General features: G+C 39.9%; 1 pseudogene; it reads left to right on the forward strand.

Annotated features, from left to right (window-relative positions):
• LOC101585901 overlaps positions 1–13346 on the forward strand; it is a 32017-nt pseudogene extending 18671 nt beyond the window's left edge.
• Positions 13347–13358: the final 12 nt, after the last annotated feature.

Raw genomic sequence — 13358 nt, forward strand, 5'->3', positions numbered from 1 at the left:
GACTTATTCTAGACCACTTCGTGTTCCCACCCTCATCCCCACCTTGAGAAACACCACCCCGTGCCTGTGAACTTGAGTTTCTCATCTGTAAAGTAGGTTTAATCACACTTCCCTTTCACAGAAGGAAAAGAGACACAGAACAATGCTGGCAAGGTATGGGGCACAGCACCTTATACCACCTCACAGATTCTAAACCAACTGGTAGTGTCTCATGATTCCATAATGCATATTAGTAGTGACAAAAGTTTAACCTTGTTAGTGACAAAGTCTGAATTAGTGTTGCTGATAGAGTGAATCATTTGGGTTCTGGAGTTCCTCTTGTACTTGCTTGTATTTAGTTGTTTTTCTTTGTTGTTGTTTTGCTTTGTCTTTTTCGTATATTTAGGGGAGGGTCTACAGGATCTCACTGTGTAGATCCGACTCATAGTGATCCACCTGTTGACAGCCTCCCAAAAGCTCGGATTACAGGCATGCATCATCATGTCCAGTCTCAATTGCAGCCTCAGTGTGCCCCAGAGGCGGGGCCGTCACCACAGGCCCGGGGGAAATCGAACTCTCCCCCCATCTCTCCTCTCCCCGCCCTGCTCGCAGGCATTTTAATCTGCTGAGCTATTTGGCCTGCCCTCCTTGTATTTAGTTGTGAGAGCCAGTTGTGTACAACACCTCTCAAACTTTCTTTTAATGACATAATTTAGCAGAATTGGTGCCGGAGATATAGCTTAAGCAGGTGCTTAAGCACCTGCCTGGCAAGTGCAAGGTCCCAAGTTCAATCCCTAGTACTATAATAATAATAATAATAATTTAGCAGAATGAAATGGATTGTTAGGAATGTTTACCCCATGGGAATTGAAAAATGCTATTGATGAAGGACTTTATTAGAAGCTATATTTAAATATTCACCAACACATACTAATAATCTAAGCTCATAGATTTGAACTCAGTTTTGCAGGCAGTATCTATTTGGCTTGATATAAGAATATGATGTGGATGTCATCTTGCAGAGAGGCGACTAAGGACTTCAGGTCACAAGGCTTCACTTGCAGCTAATATAGTTTACAAGGCATATTTAACTGCCTTGGAGCAAATTCCAAACTAGGTAAGGCTCATGCCCTAAATTGCTAGGCAGTTTTTAAAAAATCTTGTAGCATTTGTTTTGTGAGCATTGCCTTTCCCTACATTTCTTGAAAGCAGAATAAAAGGCCTTCAGAAAAATCAAAGCATTGATTTTTCCCCTATCGCTCTCATGTTGGCAGTTCAGCAGAGCTTCCCCCCCGAGGCAGAATTAATCGCTCAGGCCTCTCTGTTCCTTCCCATTTTGCTCAAACTATTAATACTGTGCTTATCACATTGCATTGTTGTCAGCCTCCTCCTGCCTCTTTTCTTGGCAAGATCATGAGCCAGTCAAGGGCCTCCCTTTCACCTTTGCACCAGTTGTACCTAAAGTGCCACCTGGATCCCGAGCTGGCTCACATGAAAAGAGACTTGCCTGTGTCTTTGAAGAGATATTTCTCTTAAATAAGGGTGGTGTTAAAAAAAAAAAAAAACTATAGATCTCTTCTAGCTCATAAAAATATTTAAATATCCCCTTCCACAATGAAATTCAGATCATATACCAAATGCAAGAGGGCAGGAAAGACAGAGCAGTAGATTGGGTCAAGGGGGCTCTAGAGACCTCAGCCTGTCACCAGAGCCTTCCGTGGTTCTGCTGTAGTAGTGAGGTCACCAGCTGATAGAGTTCAGAATCACTTAATGATACCACCTATTATATGTAACACTGTAAAGCTTCTTTAAATTCTAAATTCCCTTTTAGAACAAATATTTTCTATATTGGAATTAAATTTGTAAATAGTATAAACTGCTGGAAGACATAGTTTCAGTAAACTGGATGATTGTTTACTGAACAATTGCCATGCCATAATTGTAGCCTGAAGAATTTTTTAAAATTAGGTAATTAGTAGGATAGTATCTATTTTGATGTGAACATGAGGAGGTACACTGAGAGGTCAGACGCTAGCCTCTGTAGAGCAAGAGGCTACGAAATGCTCAGCAACAGTGGAACTGATACAGAGGGTTTGCGTTGTCCACACAGAAAGCATGATATTGCATCTGGCAATGTCACTTGAAAACAAACCAAAACTTTTCAGGAGTTTAAAAATAAACAAGGCCATTCGACTAACATGGCAGTTAAGTGCTTAAAAATTTAGAGTGTATTAAACTGCAACAGTATTTTATATATAGAGTGGAGTTAGGCTCTAATTTTTTTTTTTTTTTTGTCTTTTTTTTTAATGTAGTACAATACAAAGTCTACAGGTTCTCACTACACAGGTAGGACTTGTAGTTATTCTCCTGCTTTCAACCACCTAAGTGCTGGGATTATAGGCACATGCTGCCATGCCCAGTTTTAATCTCTATCTGAGCCCGCCCGGGCGGGGGGGGGGGGGGGAGAGAATTCTGGTTAGGGACTGGAAGAGGTGGGCTCCAAGGGCTCCTTCGGAAAGCGGGGGGGGGGGCATCACGACATGCCAGGGAGCGGGGATCGAACCCCAGCCCCTGTGTCTGCCTAAGCAGGCACTTTAATCTGCTGAGCTATCTTGCCAGCCCTTAATTTCTCATTTGGGTAATTACAAATGCTTTGCAGTTCATCCACATGGAATGTCTGAGAAGTGAAAAGTCACTCCCAGTGGGAGCTCCTCGTTCATCACATGGGCTTTCCCTGCTCCCTGCAGGATGTCTGTCATCACTGGCACCTACCAGTCACCGCTGAGAGTCACCCCCACCTCTACCTCATCCCATGACAACCCAAATTCCACCAATTTCCCAAACATTCCCCCGTGTTTTAGAACGTGTGTCCTAAAGAGACTATGGTTTGGTACAATGAAGATAATCAGACTGTCTAAATCTCAAATCTGGTATGAATTAAGTGAAAAAAGGTGTTTTGAAACCTTCTGACCAACTATAATTCATTGAATAAACCAAAACTTATTCTTTCTACAAAGATTTACTTTTGGAAAACTTGGACATTTCCAGCAATTCTGTAATTCTGAGGCCATCTCCCCACCTCATTGTTTTTAGAAGATTGTCTCTGCATGCCGAGAGCAGCATCTCAGGGACAAGCACCCGAGTGGGGACTGCATGCTACTGGTGAGTTGGTGCTGCCATCTAGTGACTCACCTAACCCAGCCAGCGAACTTCATAAGATTTAGCTATTCAGATATTTAAACCAACCAAGTTCACCAGTACCAGTTTTCTCTTTTTTCTGAAGCATTTCTGCGAGAAAGCCACTACTAAAATTTTGTTTTCCAACAGCATGCTACTAGGCTTTTGTGGCATAGCTGCTTTGTGGCATAATGATATTCACTATTAATTCTGCAAAACTGTTAACTATCTCTAGTATATGCCTGGATCTTGGCACTCCTCCATTAGTAGCATTTCTCTTTCAGCATGAGGAGAGGAAAGAATGCTTTGTTGCTATGATTTTTTCTTTTGTTTGTTTCCTTTCTTTCTTTCTTTCTTTTTTTTTTTTTTTTGCATTTAGTACAGGGTCTACAGGGTCTCACTACAGAGATCTAACTGGAAGTGATTCTTCTGTTTTCAGCCTCCCAAGTGCTGGGATTACAGGCAGGTGCCACTACACCCACTTTCAGTCGATGTCTCAGTGTGCCCTGGGGAGTGGGGCTAACAAGGCACACGTGGGATCGAACCCCAGCCCCTGAGCTCTGCCTAAGCAGGTGCTTTAGTCCACTGAGCTATCCAGCTGGCCAGAAACATGAGAAGGATTTTTTTTTTCCTGGCTCAGGCTACCTTAAGGGTAGGTCTGGTGTTGCATGTGGAGCTGGGGATTGAACTGTGGTCCCCTGCACCTGACTGAATTTGCCCAAGCAGGTGCTTTAGATAACTGAGCTAACCAGGAAGCTCGCCTGATTTTTTTCCCCATATATATTATATTTTGTGGAACTGGGGATTGAACTCAGGCCCTTGTGCTTGCCAGGGACACACTTATTCTACTGAGCCATCTCCCTGGCCCCTGATTTTTATATTTATTCTGGATTTATTCTGACTTGGCCAGTACGTCTGTGCTCAAGTACCAAACACCTGCCCTCAGTGAGCGGTCCCAGCCTGCCATCCACTTGCCAGAGTTCCGAGATGAGCGCAGCTGCTGTGCAGAAAGCACCGACAGCTGGAACGGAGCCGGTGTGTGCTGTTTGCTGGGCAGTGCCACCTGGGTGCAGTGTGTGGCCTCTGGTAATTTATCCCACAATGTCAAGATCCAGGTGTGCAATGGGAGATCCACAGCCTTCACACTATGTAATGATTGTGGCTCAAGAGGCAATTCTGAAAAAAAAAAAAAACAAAAAAACCTCTATGGGTGGGCATGCATGCATGTGTGTGTGTGTGTATGTATGTAAGTCTATAGTCTATCAGTAGCATTTTATCTTGTACTTTTAGCACCCTGTTGCATTTTCTGGATGTATATATCACAGTGTTAATCAATTTTGATTAAAATCTTAAAATCTAATGGAATGAAAACACCATACAAGTGGAAAGAATGGCCCATGGCAGCCCCCAGACTCCTGGGAGCCTCACAAGGACTTCTTAGTCACATGAGCCTTCATTTATTTATTTCTTTAGGTGGAACCGGGGATTGAACTCAGGCCCTTGTGCTTTCCAGGCAAGTACTTATTCTACTGATCTATCTCCCCGGCCCCTCACATGGGCCTTCAAATGAATACTTCTTGATTTGCATTCAGCTATCTCTGCAGACAGTCATCTCTATTTGTTTGTTTCTACTATATGAAAAAGTCTATTGCTACCATCTTCTCATGGACCTTAACTCTATTTACATTCCTTCTCTACTAATGGGTGATTAAAGCTTGTCCTTGTCAGTTGCTCTCTGTATTAGTTACTCTTCTGGCATTGCTGGGACAAACACCCGACACTCAAGCTTAGGGAAGGAAAGGTTTATTTTGCTCACAGTTACTGGAAGTTTCATAATTTAAAGCAGCAAGACCTTGAGACACTGCTGTCCCCCACTACAGGTCTGGAAGAGGCTGGGGTGCTTCCTGTGTCCAGGATGATCCGCTCCATACCTCCAAGAGAGGCCACCAGGCCTGGGGGTGGAGGGAGGCATATGCTGTCATCTCAACATTTGTGCCTCTCTGGCCTCGCCCCTCAAACCCTATCCTGGTCCTTTGGCTCCACCCTTCAAGCCATATGCTGCCCGTCAAGCAGTGACTACCCCATGAAGCTTTAGAGGGACAACTAGATGCAAACCATAACATTCTCCTTTTCAAAGAGTGACAATTTCTATCTCGTTTTCTTAATTCTGATTTCTTTCTGTTTTATTGCTTATTGTTGTAGCTAAAACATAAAAATATTACATAACAGTGATGATAAAAGAATAAGATGGTAGGTTTTTAAAGACCTGTGTGAAAAACCAGTGCTACACAGCACTGCCATTACTCATGTGCGCCCAAAGATTTGTTTCCAGAGTTATTTTTGAGAGGTGTCCTCTAAGGGTCCAAAGATCTTTCAGTGTCTTAGAGTCTAAGCTGAAAATGAATTAGACAGAAAGAGTACAATTTCTCTTAAACAAGCTACACTTAATACTAAAACCATTTTAATGGTGGCAGTAGTTGAAGAAGGTATGGTCTCACAGCTTTCTGAGGTAATGATTTTCAGGAAAGCACATAGATCCAGTGTTTTAAGTACTCTGATATGATCAATGTAAGGTAATCTTCTTGTACATTTTAATGATGATTCTGGTATTGAACTGTCCCAGTCCTTTGATTTACTGCTAATTGTGAACTTCTAAGCCATACTTCACTTTAGATATAATTGTATGAATTATTTACCAAGCAAGTCCAGAAAATTCATGAGATTCAAATTTCCACATAGCCCAACCACCCTTGCTCGGGGGGCTCATATACAGAGTAACCATGGATTAGGAAGAGAAACCAATCCTGCCAATATCAGAGATGAACATTGAGTCTCTGATGTGGAGCTATTGCTAGACTGATCAGGAAGTTGACTCAGGGATGTTTTGATGGATGGATGACATGGAAGAGGGAACTCATTTATTTTTCCTCACAGATAGGCATATTCTACCCAGCCTTCTCTCCCCTGTTCATAATATCCCACCAACACTTACATTTATAGAATTTCCTGTGCATCAACGTGATGTCTTGTACAAAATCACCTCCAAGAGAATACTTTTACAGTGAAGGTAGTAGAGCAGTGTGTCTCACCCACTGAATTCTCTGCTGAATTCACTTTTCTCATCACCTGGAAGCAAGTGATCTGAATCCTGCTTCACCTCCTAGGATCGAGGAAACGGACCTTATGATGGCAGCCTGGCGCCATGAAGCCAAAGATGTAAGGCCATCCTGGGGAGTACAGGAAACACCTCCGGGCACTGGAATTACTCTGTTTGAATTGTTAAACATTTCAACAATTCTTTACATTGGGATATGGGTACAAAGACTGAGAGCTATCTTAATTTCACTTGGAGATAAAGACATACTTTCTTGTTCATAATTGTGGTCTTTGACCCATAGAGGAAAGGTTAGCTGTATTTAGAATTATTTTCTTTCTCTTCTTAAATAAGCAGGCCAATTAGTTATATCTAAGTTTTATGGGAAAAGCCCCTTGGAAGTAAAAGTAAAGCCATTTTTTTAAACTGCCATCTGAGTACACAAAATTGATAATTGCACATTTATCTTTATATCATTTCTGTTATTGCTGAAGTTGGGTAAGTCTCATTCTATTTGATATGCTATATACAAATCCTATTCTTTCTTACTTTTGTTCTGATAATCTTTGCTTAGCATGTGATTGACAAAAAAAACCCCTGGTAATTAATTCTCAGTCATCTTGCCTTTTCCTCAGCTAATAAAGCTTGATGAAATACTTACTATATGTGGGATGCATGACCAAAATAATTAATTTTCACAAATTTTTTTTCTGGGAAACTGCAAAGTTTATAAGTAAGATTTTGATGTACATTGTATACTTTTAATGATAATCCAATATCATTTTATTTACTCATCATATGAACTTCTGATCACCACTAGATCTAGTCAGTTTCCAGTTTCTCATACTTAATTCTTTGCTCCCCCTGATTGATTTTTCTTTCATTGTTCCACAAGTTATTTCTCAGTTCTGAATCGCCTGCCATATGAAGGTTTCAAACAGATTTCAATGTGTTTTTCTAAAAACAAACTGAAGGAGGAGCAGAGAATTCAAAAGGTTTAATACAAAAAAGCAAGGACCTAAACCACAGTAGCATGATTTTCAGAAACAACAAACAAAAGCAAAAAATAACAACCTAAAATTTATTCATCTAATAGCATAGCTTAACATTTTTTTAAATTAATCAATCTACCTTCAGATGTTAACCATTCCAAGCCTTTGTATATTTGGACATATATGAACTCTACATATAACCAACTTGTACAGCCACAGTATATTCAAAGTCATTTTGGGAACAGTTGCAGGAACCAAGAAGATAAGACAAAAACAAAAATGTTTATCAAATTTAAAATGATGAAGGGCAGGGGAGAAGCTCAGTGGAATAAGCGCTTCCCTGGCAAGTGCAAGAGCCTGAGTTTAATCTCTAGTTCCTACAAAAAAAAAATTTAAATGATGATATGGAATAGGCAGAATTTCTGACATGTATCTATAATTTGAGTAATGTATAGAGTAATACGTATTACTCTAGAGTAATTATAATAAATATTATAATATATTGCTCTAAGTAATATACAGTAAGAGTAGAAGTACAAACTTATAGAACTTTGAAAATAATTTGACATTATTCACTAAGTGTAAAGATGCTTCCTAATGCAGTAATTTCTTCCTAGTTATATACCTGAAGACAGTTTTCAAACATATGCACCACCATCACTATTTTGACTAGCTTTCACTAGCCTTAAGCTTTAAAAAAACTTCAAGTAATGCAAATATCAACTAACAGAACAGACTTTGGTATAAGTAGGTTATGGGTTACTATCTAACAGTGAAATGAATAATATATAATAATGGTAATTCACATGTGTGAATCTCAGGCTCATAAATTAATTTTCAATTTTTAATGAGTATTAATAATTAGTTAAGAAAATAGTCTACATTTATTGGTTAATTCCTCAAACATTTAATAAGCCTCCATGTTGCATGCCAGGTATTGGGCTAACAGTGGTGTCAACTGATGACCAAAAATTGTCCCTGCCACTGAGGCATAATATTGTGAGTGGGACATGCATGTAATAGAAAATTACACTATAATGAAATAGATAATGTGGTAGCTCAACAGTGTAAAGGAAATTCACTGTAAGATAAATCAGTTTGCAGGGGAATGACCAAGAGGAGGTAAGATCTAAGCACACTTTCAGAAGCACCTAGAACCTTGCTGGGAGAGGAGAACTCCAGGCAGAGGAAAAGCTTGGCATGTTCAGGAGCAGTGAGAAGTGGAGCACAGGTTCTCTTTGTATTCCAGCGTGTGAGTGTGTAGGGGCAAGTTAAGTCCTTGTCTCAGTCACTTTCTTCATTACTGTGACACAATATTCACAGCCAAAAAAGGAGGAGAGCTTTATTTTGGCCACGTCTCAGCCCCTGGTCAGCAGCTCTCCAGAAAAAACAGCATGGCAGGGGGGCATGCTAGTGAGACATTGCCTAGCTCATGACACCAGGCATTGGAGGGGCAGAGGGAGAGGCAAAGGAGGAGGTAGAGAGGGAAATAGACCTTCTGGATTATGCCCACAGTGACCACCTCTTCTAACCAGACCCACATCCTAACAGCAGCTCAGCTGTCTGACCCACAATCAAATCATCTTTCAAAAGCCCCATCTACAATGGCTTGAGGCTTTAAGGGGACATCTAGGCATAAACTACAATAGTCATCTGGTTCCATTAGGTGCAGCATATCCAAAAGGAAATTCATGATTAATCCATAAAAACGTACTGCTCCTGGTCAAGCACTGGTCTCAGACCTTCTGGGCTTAAGCATATCCATTTGTGGTTTCTAATTTGGAGTGTTTAGTTTTTGATTCAAACTCATCTCATTTCCATATATTTTTTTTCTTCCCTGAGGCCTGAACCTCTCATTTACAAAGATGGGTCAATTCAGTAGGCGAATGCTGTGTAAACATAATAATGAATTTTCTTTATATTTCTAAATAGACTAAAAGAAAAGGGAAACTTTGAAGAATGGAAATATATTCAAATATATCTGCCCCAACATAGAAGGCCCCAGTCACTTGATGTGCTTATGAGGATGATCAGCGCACTTGTCCAGAGCCACGGAATACAGTGCTTGGTGTGTCCTGCAGTTCTCTGCTTCCTGCCTCCTTGTTAATAAGGCAGCAATATATTAGGGAAATAATCAAACCAGTACTTAGGTGAGGCCCCATTCATCAACTGAGAGGACTGACACAGAGACACAGGACAACATTCTCGGTAGAAAGGGTCAGCAGAAGTATTTGATATACATGACATAGAGATGTTAGCTTCACAGTTCTCAGTCTCCCTTTCTTTTCTCACTTCTCTTTTTTTTTTTCTTCTGTGATGCAAATAGCAGTGCTGACACAGTAGAAAGAAACACTAGGATGTGAGAAAGATCTGTTTAATGGGCCAGAGAGATAGCTCAGTGGTCTAAGCACTGCCTGGCAAGTATAAGGACCCAGGTTCAGTCCCCAGTACCACATGCCACTGAAACTGGATGTGGTGGTGCACGTCTATAATCCCAGTGCTGGGGAGGCTGAGATAGGTGGATCGCTAAGAATATGAGCTTCATAGTGAGACCTTGCACCAAATAAATTAATTAATTAATTTAAAAATGTTAAGTAGTAATTTTGGGGCTAGGGACATAGCTCAGCTGTCTAAGCTCCTGCCTGGCAAAAGCAAGGACCCAGGTTCAATCCCAGGTACCACATGCCATGCCGGCCCCGCGCTGAGCCAGCCACCAAAACCAGGCATAGTGACACACGCTTGTAATACCAGTGCTGGGGAGGGTAAGACAGGAGAATCACTATGAGTCTGAGCTGTGTAGGGAGACCCTGTACCAAATCAATAAATAAAAGATAAAAAAGACCTGTTTATTTCAAGTACTGCCATATAATTAAAACAATCATTGTAATAATAATAGGTGAAGATGATATTAACAACAGCTAATATTTGAGAATTCAAATTGTTTTAAGTGCTCCTCATACACACACACACACACACACACACACACACACACGCATGTATTAAATTAAAATGTCAGTATATACTTTGCAGGTTGATACCATCACTAAACATATTTTGAGGAAGAGTAAAAACACTGAGTCACAAAAAGGTCAAAAGGTGAATTGATCACATTCATACAGCTAGTAAGAGACAAGCACAGTGTTTAAACTGACATACTCTGGCTCCTGGGCCTGAGATCTTAATCACCAAGCCCTAAAACCCTTGACTTCAGTCACTGAGCATCATGAAATGGGACACGGTTACAAACACCACAGAATGCTTTAGTTAGTAAGCAAATTTGCATTTGGTGAGACCTGTGTTTATCGATTACAACAGCCAAAGTTTTTCCTAGCTTGCCCACAGAATTACGAATTCTGAGTATTCATGGCATACAAATTAACTACCTCATATACATGCAATCCCTGAAATATATACTTTTATTATGAAGATATTATGCAGGCTACATTTTTGTAATTAGACTAAGCTAAATTACATTACATATCTTTAACTTAGGGCTTCAAGCAAATCTTTTCAAGAGTCCTCTACTGGACTCACAATTGAAATGCTGATTCAAGAAATGATAAAATCTTAAATAGATATCAGTAAGAAATGAAGTGTGGAAGCAAATAAATCACATATTTTTGTTTGCAAGACACCATAAATTGTGTTATTGAATCATAATAGCATAAAACCTCAGACACTAAAATTTTTAAAAATCTCAGATATCCTTTATCTTTATAGAATTTGCAGTCACTATCATTTTTGGTTAAAAATCCAAAACCAATGATAAAAAGCCCATTAACATTTTAAACTTGTAACAAATTTTTGGAAATCATTCTATATGCATGATATATCTTGTATTTTTTCGCTTTTAGTATCAGCATTATCTCCATTCTAAAAACCTTTTATGTTAGCTTGTTAGACACAAAGGTCTTTCAGTGTTCCACAAATGCCACATGTCACACTGGCATTTTATAAACGGTGCATCTGCTCCTGCACCTGTGTTTAGCAAAATACCTTGTAGCACAGCTCTTCATTCTCGCCAGTGTGACCGAGAAAGGGCTGCTGTCACCAGAAGGCACTCATTATGATACCAGAAGACAGGGTTGAGGCAAAAGAAGGAGTGCAATGCCATGACACTTTACACAAAGGAGCATGTCCTGAGAGATGGATGACAGAGATCTGCAAAATATATGCTACAATTAAAAAGGTGACCAAGGGCTCATGATTTTCCTGATGTTACAAGCTACATTAATTCATTAGGTGGAAGTTTAAATTAGTAAAGTACTATAATCAAAGTGTGGAGTTATAATTAAATATGCTTTTTAGTAAGGGTCATCAAGTGAGATAAACCAGATTCTGTGTGGTTCTGCCTGTAATTCAAATGATTACAAATAAGATTGAGATAAAGCAATTTAAAGGAAATATTGCTTCACTGGTTTAGGAATCCAGAATTCTAAAGGCACCGAGACATAAGTGAGAAAACATGCTGAGACTAGCCCTCCTTAGAAGAGAGATGCAGATAATTTTGTCCCAACTCACAGTTTCTCTGGAGGTGCTGAATGAATGGAAAATATCAGTTACATGAGATGAACACACTTCTTTTTGTTATCATGCTTGCTTCACTCCCTTTTCCCTCATTAAATAGAAGGAAAGTGCATTAGAAGGCAGTGTATTCAGAGCCACTCATACAATTCATAACTTTAGCTTGGGGTTTCAAATGAATCTTTTCAAGAGTCCTCTGCTGGACTCGTAATTGAAATGCTGATTCAAGAAACGATGAAAGCTTTCCCACTTGCCCAAGTGTTTGGAAAACACAAAGAAGATGAAGGAAGTAGAAAGTGAGGAAAATGGTCTTTACTCTAACCCAACCAGTTATACTCTAGTGCTCATAAAAAAGAAAACAGTTATGATAGAATGCTGTTCCAGCTTTCTTTGTAGTGCCAGCTTTCTGTTTTCCTTAAAGCAATTTCAAGGCCTTCAAAATGTTAAGCTGTCCTCTTTATCTGAGCACTTATTGCAATTGCTTTATGTCCTGGCTCCCTCTTCCCCACTAAGATGCAAGCTAACGAGGGTATGGTCAATCTTATGTTGCTTGCCATGGAATTGGGCATACAAAGTCAGAACTTTTATCACAGAGCTCCTTGACCCACTTCCTGCCTTTCAGCCCTTTTAGGTTTCCTCTCCACTCCAGCCATGATTCCATCAGTTACCCTCAGCTGTCCTCTGTCAATCCCACACTGGCTAGTGTCACACACTTGGTGAACTGGGACTTTTTTATACCAAGCCAATTCCCACCAAGGTAAAAGAAAATGGGTGACCTAAACAATCCAAGAACTCTTAGGTACTATTCCCTCTGCCACTTTTTATCTTCTTCAGTTCTTTTTATTCTAGGTGCTGTATTACGGTGATCAGCTCCATTCAAGCAACCAACCTCATGTAGATCTAATGTGCAATAACTTCTTTGGTCAAGGGTACCATTTCTTGGTGTCTGCCCCAAGCCCTTTCTAATGTACAGCTTTCCCAGGTGAAAGCTTGATTGCTTTCTCATTCAAGCATGCCCACCCCAGAATTATGTGTGCCTCTGGGGCTACTTTTAGGCAATGGAAGGCAGAATTCTGCAAATAACTGTTTTCCCCTATAATCCTCAGACTGAACAGTCCAGAGAAACAGTAATAGGATTCATAGAAATGCATTTCAGCATCAGTTAGCAGCACTGGAGGCCACCTGAGTAATACCCCCTTGTTTACTTCCCTGATGTCTCATTTCTGCTCTGTAGTCTTCATTCTAAAATAAGAGTGGAATTCATGCTTTCCTCTCAGATTCTGACTTGGGATCCAAGCTTGGATCACTAAAGTTATTCAGTAAATGAAGCAAAACCAAATAACTTAAGAATATTACCATCTTCCTGATCTTTCTTCATTGTCCTTTCCTCGCTCTATCTTAAATACAGATATTTTCCAGCTTCCTAACTCTCATTCTCTTTTCTTCACAGGCAAATAAAATTATCTTGAGCATTCTCCTGAATACTAGAAGTGAAGAATCATAGCTTTTCTACAACAAGCAAATGTTGTAATTCATCTTCACCAGATCAACCTTGATAAAATGCTACATGAAAAACTCAATGACATTATCTT

Source organism: Octodon degus, unplaced genomic scaffold (genome assembly GCF_000260255.1).
Source record: "Octodon degus isolate 3935 unplaced genomic scaffold, OctDeg1.0 scaffold00125, whole genome shotgun sequence".
In the NCBI taxonomy this organism is placed as follows: domain Eukaryota; kingdom Metazoa; phylum Chordata; class Mammalia; order Rodentia; family Octodontidae; genus Octodon; species Octodon degus.